Here is a 7,907-nt window from a genome sequence, read left to right on the forward strand (position 1 = left end):
TATGGCTGCCCACAAGCCCGTATGACCACTGTGAGTGCTTACGTTTCCTGGATGTATGTCACGCTGTTTATAGGAACTGTGTTTACTAGTGCTTTTGTGCCTCTTTCAGGTGGATTGCTCCAATTGGTCAAGAGCCATGTGAGGTTCGTAGTAAAGGCACGGGTAATGTGCCAAAGTACACCAACAGCACGGCATGACTATTTTTGTACCCCGTGCCTACCAAAATCGAATGTGTCCTTTGTGTAAGGTAACCGGGTCTCATGTAAAGCGCTCCAATGTAAGATAACTGGTACTCTTGTAAAGCACATTATTAAATGTCACCCACAAGTAAAAACACAGCCCACATGCAAACAAAGGTGAAAAAAAGTGCCAACAGTCATTATAAAACCCACCGTGAACTGCCGGCAGTAAAAGATCCAGTCCCGGGGGAATGGGGCCAAAAGTGAACATGGTGGCAATCAGGAGGGATTAAAATACCTCTGGTGCAATCATTGCACCCGCTTTTGCATAATTTGTGATGCCAAATGACGCGCACAAATGAAAACTGCAGGCGGAGCAGAAACACAACTTCGGAATCTGTATTGATTCCAAGAAGCTCTTGAATGCCGAGAGCAGCTCATGCACGCTGCTATCGCCAGCCGAGACCTAAAAAACGACTCCTACACAGACATACAGATGCACATAACATACACACACACACATACATACTGTCACATGAAATCACTCAGACACACATAGGCTCACTAAGAGGAAACCGCTACACAAAACTAGAATAAAGTTCAGCACACCCATACAAATACAGACAAGCACACAGACTCACATACATGCCCACACAGACTCATCCATGCAAAGGCTTATTTACTCAGACACATAAACGCATACACAGGCAGACCAGGAAACGGGTAGACACATGGATGCATGCAGACACAGATACCAATACAACCCAGACACACACCCAATTACTGACAGAGAGACATGGAGACACTCACAGGTATACACAGACCAACGCAGGCACTTATAACAACGCCTACACATACACAGACTGATTCAAGTACATACAGGCAGATGCGGACATAGTAAAAAAAGAAACCAATACAGATGCACAACCACACCATATAAATAATCGGACAGACATACACAGACAAACAGACACATAAAGAGGACACACAAACACAGAAGAAAAATACCAAGATAAACAGTCAGTCATTAACACACATTGTCAGCCTCATCGAATCCGACATGTCTTCGTTGGTAGCTAAAAGGCGAGACCTACTGCCTTTGCCAATGCTTGCTTCTTATAGACTGTGGTCTTGGTTTTCTATCCAGACTTTTCTCTACTAGTTTGTAGCGTGTTTTTATTGTTTGCACTATCCATCCTGACTCTGTGATGCGCAGCACACACAGCAAGTACCAGAAAGAATGGAGAGGTTCAGCTGGAAAAAATGTCCCTTTCCAGTGGTGTCTCTACCGAGCGGATCCTTGCTTTGGGATTGTTGTGGGACTGCGTTCGCCAAGCAGGGATCTACCAACTAGTCACCAGGGAAAAATCTTTGCTGGAGAGGTGGAGCTGCCCCCCTGGGCATGGGCAAGTGCTCCCCCTGGGCACAAGTCTTTTTGTCCTCTTTGGGGAAAGATGGGTGATGTTTACCCCCCGATTTGTCCCCCAGTTGTGAAGGAAGCTCACTAGACATAAGGGATGTATCCAAACAAAAGAATATAAAATAAGGGTTGTGTGGCCCACCATGGCATCAGCATGTGTCCTCACCCCAAAAACGGGACAATATAGATGCCCCCTCAGACGCAGACCAGAGGTTTACCTGCAAATCTGCATCCTAGGGGGAAGGATTTGTCCCCAGTCTGCCTCAGGAGGGCACAGAAAGCCAGATGGATGATAGAAATATATATCTTTTAAATAATCAGTGGCGGCTCCTCTGCTCAGGCAGATGAGCGTAACCCCACTGTTTTTTAGCAGTGAAATAAAGGAAAAATAAAATGATAATAACTCTACGGAAACTTTGTGGGTGGGGCTGCACTGCTCTCAGAGCAGGGGAGAGAGTGGTGGGCACACTCTGTAAGTGCGCATGAATGTTTGGCCGGCAGTCTCGGGCCGGTCAAAAATTCAAGCACACTTTGCATGTTCTTCACCCAGGCTGTATTGCAACCCTGGTGGAGAACATGCCCAGGCTCCCACTGCCTGTCTGAGCGTCGAAGAACGGCGACCAGACCAATCACAACGCATTGTGATGGCCATGGAGAGCCTGGGTGTGCTTCCTGTTCCAGCTTGAGCAAGGGACTATGGAGGAAAGACACGGCGAGAAGGTAAGTGTATTAATGTCTTTTCTTACACCCGCTTTCCCCCCATTCCCAGTCCCTCACCCCTGATCCGTGCCGGCTGCCACTGTAAAGAATGTGGTGTGATACTAGGCTGTCTTGACATCAGGCTGCACCCTCCCACCCCATTAGCCACAATTGTTTTTTTTGACCCCATGAGGACTACAGATACCTATGACAAGTGAGAGGATTTCTGAATTCATTTGTAATTTTGACATATGGGCCAGCAGAGAGGGAATAAATCCACATTTCCTCTCTCTTGTCATGTTGAATAACTGCACTATTTGGGCTCTGTGTCAGCCGGCAACCAGGAAAACCTACAAATCCTGCGAATTTCTGAAACCAAAAGATCCAGTTGAAGTCAGGATGGTGTGGCTTGCATGGACCCAGCTACGTGCTTTCTCAGAATGCCCTGTAAATCTCAAACTTTGGCTTAAATCACACATTTTGCTGACATTTCTGTGAGGGAAAGTTCTATAATCTGCAGGGAGCCACAAATTCCCACCACCCAGCGTTCTCACACTCCTCCTAATAAATACAGTACCCTACTTGTGTGGCTAGGCCTAGTGCTCGCGACAGGAACCGATGAAACCTGTGAGAATGGGAAGTGAATATGATCTTCACATGGTCCCTGGTGTGATCTGTGGAGTAGCTCATAGCAGAAGTTCTCTGTATGTAATTGAATGGTTATTTCTAATGTCGTCGGCCATGAACCTGGATACAATATGTGACCGGTTAGAACTACCTATTGGTAAACTAGAGCTTTGTATGACGAATTCCTATGATAAAAATAGAAATGGTACACAATGTTGGGATGATGAGGGAAGCAATGGTCTCTCCCTTCCATGAGTCAACATGTTTCGGCCACCTTCATTTAGCTCCCTTTGGGGTCTGTAGCTTTCTTCAGGATGAAAGAATCCCTGAAATCACCAGACCAATATTATTCTACTCCTTTCCTAAACAGCGAACAAAACAGTGCATGTAACCTAAACCAGGAAATAAAATAGATTATATGTAACCAACTTCTGTTAAGCTGTAAGCAGAAAATTGTGGGTCCTGTACTTCAATTAAACTTATTTAATAATTTGACTACCTCGCTTGGATTCCTTCGTTTGAACCATACTATGAAACTCTATATATAGTGCTGGCTAGACCTGTAGGTATCAGAGCACTTTACATTAGGCTACACAAAGTTACAGAGAATGAAAACAAATACACATTACGTAAAAAATTAAGCAGAGAGAGGAAAGACAGGTGAGACAAATAGAGAGGAGGGGGGGGGGGGGAGGACCTGTGAAGGGGAGGATGAAGGAAAAGACGACAGGACAGATGAAAGGAAGTCTGCCCAAAGACCAACTGGGTAGGTGACGTCGGAGGAGGGAATCCACAGCTCATCACCCCAATAGCTAAACAGGTAGCTCCATCGGGCATCAGTCAGATTGCTAGGTCTCAATTGACGAGGAAAAGTTACTAGGAGAAAGTCCAGTGGATAGACAGGGTGGGAACTATGAGCAAGGACGGGTGAGGGCAAAGGTCAATAGCTGGAAAGAGGAGAAGAGTAGAGAGGCGGGGATAAGGGGTACGGTGAAGAGGAGAAGGGAGAAAAGTCCAGTAGAGAGACGCAGGAGAGTTTGCCCAAAGACCAGCTAAATCTGAGAGGGATCTGCGGACTGGATCTCCAGTGGTCGCACGCATTCTTCCAGGTCTTGGTGTTTGGCTTCAAGGTCGAGGGTGCGGGCTCCGACTGAGTCCATATCCGCCCGTAGGGCCGCCAGTCGCTCCCCCATTTCTGACTTGAATTCGGTGGTTAGGTCAGGAAGTGTCTTCATTTCCTTTAAAGCTTGTGGATAGAAATTGACATAGCTGGAGCCTCTATATGACACCAAACGGGTTCCCACAATACCCAAGTGTGCCCACCATCTTTGATTTTATCACAAGACCGGAGGCTCATATGGGGAAACATCCTTTACAACGCAACTTTTACAACGCACTACCATTACGACGCAACTTTTACAATGTAAGTCATTACAACGAATTGCGCTGGAGGGCGCTCTAGGATAGGGAATAGTTTAATTACTATCCAACACCTTCCCTACTATCCACGGGGACTGGAGTTGGAATAGTAAATTAAACTATTCACTATCCAGCGCCCCCCAACGCAAGTCGTTATAACGACTTGTGTTGTAAAACCTACGTCGTAATGGCATGCGTTGTAAAAGCATGCGTTGTAACGTCATACATCCCTCATATCAGGCTTATTTCTTGCTTCAATTAAAACAGCAGCCAAGAAAAAAACTACAATACCCAGAAACCCTGGAAAGTACAACACACATTACATCATAATACAGTTTCCAATAGGATGTATAGTACAGTAATAAACATCTTGACTGAGAGCAACAATCCCTCTTTTTCTTGAAGCTCGCAGTCAAGATAAGTATTCTGCGCACAAATATTTTTTTCATGTTTAATGTATTGATTTCATATACCTTTGTATTTTTTTATGCTTACTTTTGATTGCTTGATGTTTCCCTCGTGCTCGAGGTCACGTTCGCTGTGGCGCTCACAGGGTTCTGGAAACCTTTGCCCTCGCCGTTTTGTCTTCAACGGCTTTACTCGCTGCGCCTTCTTACTTGTTTGTGGGCGCTAGCGACTTGTTGCATTTCGCGCGCTTTCATTTTAGCGCTCCAGTGGTTTCCCTTTGTCTGTGTGGTTTCTCCGTGTCCTGGATTCCTGGCTAGCAGCCCACCCCTGGACATGCCCATGCCTCCTGCGGCACATGCCCTGCCTTCAGCTCTGTATTCTGCAAACAGAAGAACCCTTTAGCCCCTCTGAGGCTGTCTTTTGGTTGCTTGGTTGTTTGGGTGGCTTTTTGAGCCCTTCTTTCTAATTTATTTGTAAAATGTAAATTTCTGATGATGAAGAGGCCCAATCTATGAAAGAAAATTTGAAATATTTGATAAAAGAGTCTGTACAGCACGCTGTGTCTGTTTATATGTTAGATGTATCAAAAAACTTTGGAGGCATCTATTTCCAAGATGTGTCATGGCCCAAGTGAGATTCCTTCCAAAAAAGGAAAGAAGTGTGTTGCCCCTAGGGGTTTTCAAAAGGCATTTCTATTAAGGTTGGATCTACCAACCGAGGTTGCTTCTTCGGGGCTTCCTTCCTCCCCCTTAAACATTACTAATTTGCAGGACAACGACATTGATGATGATGGCGTCTTGGATGACGACAGGGCTGATTTGAATAACATAATGACTTTACCGATAAGGGTGCTTCGGAGAAAAGGCATAACATCTTTTGTCCCTTTCAGTGACCAGTACCCTTATGGGTCATTTGGGGGAATCTATGTTCGATCCTGTAATGATACATCACTCAAATTCCACGGAGTGGTTTCCTTCTGAACATGTCAGAATATGTTTCCTTTTATTTGAGACACTCCTTCGATAAGTATTCCAGAAACAAATTGAGATATGAATGTCCCCGCCCGTTCCTTCCCAGTAAAGTGGCTGATACCCCTTCCATAGACCCAAAGATGTTACTGTTTTTTACTAAATTGGAGAAAGACCCCAAGAAAGGGGTGATAGAGCATGTTCTAATTGCCAGGACAGAATTCTGGATTTGGTAGGTCCTCTGGACAGGATTCTGGATTGAGCCGAAGAGGCTAGGATGGAGGGAGAGGTGAACCCCGATACCCTATCGAATTGGGCTCAGCGGGCCATATGTATACTAGGTAATGCGAACGCCTATATTTCTCAGAAGAGAAGTAAGAGTATTTTATTGAAGATAGATCCTAAGGTGAGTAGCCTTTCTGCTAAAGAATAAGGCGCACAGGCTATGGGCCTTTTGTTTGGGGATTACTTCATTAAAGAAATCGGCAAATATGTGTCACCTTTTGCCACCATTGATAAGGCCCAGTTTAATATGAAGAAGATCTTTTCCAGCTGGGTTTTCGGCAGGGCAGACAAAAGTAGGAGTCACTTTGCTGGGTGTTATTCCCCCAGGGGGGTCAATCCCTCCACAGAGGCTACTTTGGTCAAAGCTTGCAACAGGATTTCTATCAATAGTACAAACCCCAGTTCTATCCCCGTTGTTCACGTGGATTCTTGAACAGTGGATCCAGAACCTATGGAGAGCATTCTCAGGTAAGAACTTTACATTTTGGCCCTCCCCCAGTAGGAGGTAGGTTGGCGCGTTTTCTAAAAGCTTGATTGTCTCTAACCTCAGCCCGGTGGGTCATTCAGTCAGTCCAGGGTTATTGCATAGACCTGTATCAAGTTCCGAAGCAATGTCGTCTTCCTCAACCCCTTCATTTTTCACAAAGTCAGTTTCTCCTTGTGCAGGAGGAAGTTCAATCCCTTCTCTTAAAACAGGCCATAGAAGAAACCATCTTCGATCCATCAGGTTTCCTCAGCACCATTTGCCTGGTTATCAAGAAGAACAAAAAGTTACGTCCGGTGATCAACTTCAAGGTGTTCAACAACTTTGTAGTATATCATCATTTCAAGATGGAGACCATTCTTCATCGCAGAGATTCACTTCTGCAGGATGATTGGTTGGTGCGTCTGGATGTTCAAGATGCTTATCTGACGGTTCTGGCTCATCCTTTCTTCAGGATATTTCCCTAAATGCTAAAACACTATCCTGCATGACCCTCCCCCGACCCCCAGTCCTCTCCCTACCCTAAAACACTACCCTGCACGAACCCGACCTACCCGAAACCCTACATTACCAATGCACAACCCTCCTCAACCCATCCTCTCCTTACACTAAAACACTACCCTGCATGACCCCCGACCCTACCCTAAAAACACTACCCACTGCATGGCCCTCCCCCAACCCAGTCCTCTCCCTACCCTAAGTCACTACCCTAAACCCTGAAACACTACCCTAAACCATGAAACACTACTCTGCACAACACCCACAACCCCGTCTTCTCCCTAGCCTAAAACACTACCCTGCACAACCCCCTCACCCCTACCCTAAAACAGTACCATGCACGACACCCTTTTACCCTAAATAAGTAACCCCCACCACAGGCCAAATCCCCCTTACCTCCCTCTGCTCGTGGTTGCTCTCTCTCCTCATGGTTCCTGGTTCCCTCTGGTCATCTGAGGGGCGTTGCACGACATGGATTGCCTATATTTTTTTTTACAAGATATGTGCTTTTACCACACATACCTTCACAACGAAATTAGTTGTAAAGGCATGCGTGGTAAAAGCACATGGGCTGAAAAAAAAATGCATAGTAAAGACTACGCGTTGATACAACGCATGCGTGGTAACGCTTGCGCTGTAATGGTGTGTGGGAAAACAGCCGCGTTGCAATGGCTGTTTCCTGGCTGGTTCTGTTCCGATGGACTTCCTTAAGGATTTTGTGACTGTGATCCTAGTTTTATCTTCGGTCATAATTTTGTTATCTGAATTTGATCTTGAGTGACTCTCGCAAGAAAAGATGACTTGTTGCTCTTAGTCAAGATGTGTATTACTGTACTCGACGTCCTATTGGATACTGTATTGTGATGTAATGTGTGTTGTACTTTCCCAGGGTTTCTGGGTATTGTAGTTTTTTCTTGGCT

The 7,907-nt window shown here is 45.5% G+C and overlaps 1 pseudogene; it reads left to right on the forward strand.

Annotated features, from left to right (window-relative positions):
* The first annotated feature begins 5,863 nt into the window (after window positions 1-5,863).
* Window positions 5,864-6,956, forward strand: LOC144762981 (uncharacterized; annotated as a pseudogene).
* Window positions 6,957-7,907: the final 951 nt, after the last annotated feature.

This window comes from Lissotriton helveticus, chromosome 6, assembly GCF_964261635.1.
Source record: "Lissotriton helveticus chromosome 6, aLisHel1.1, whole genome shotgun sequence".
Taxonomy (NCBI): Eukaryota; Metazoa; Chordata; class Amphibia; order Caudata; family Salamandridae; genus Lissotriton; species Lissotriton helveticus.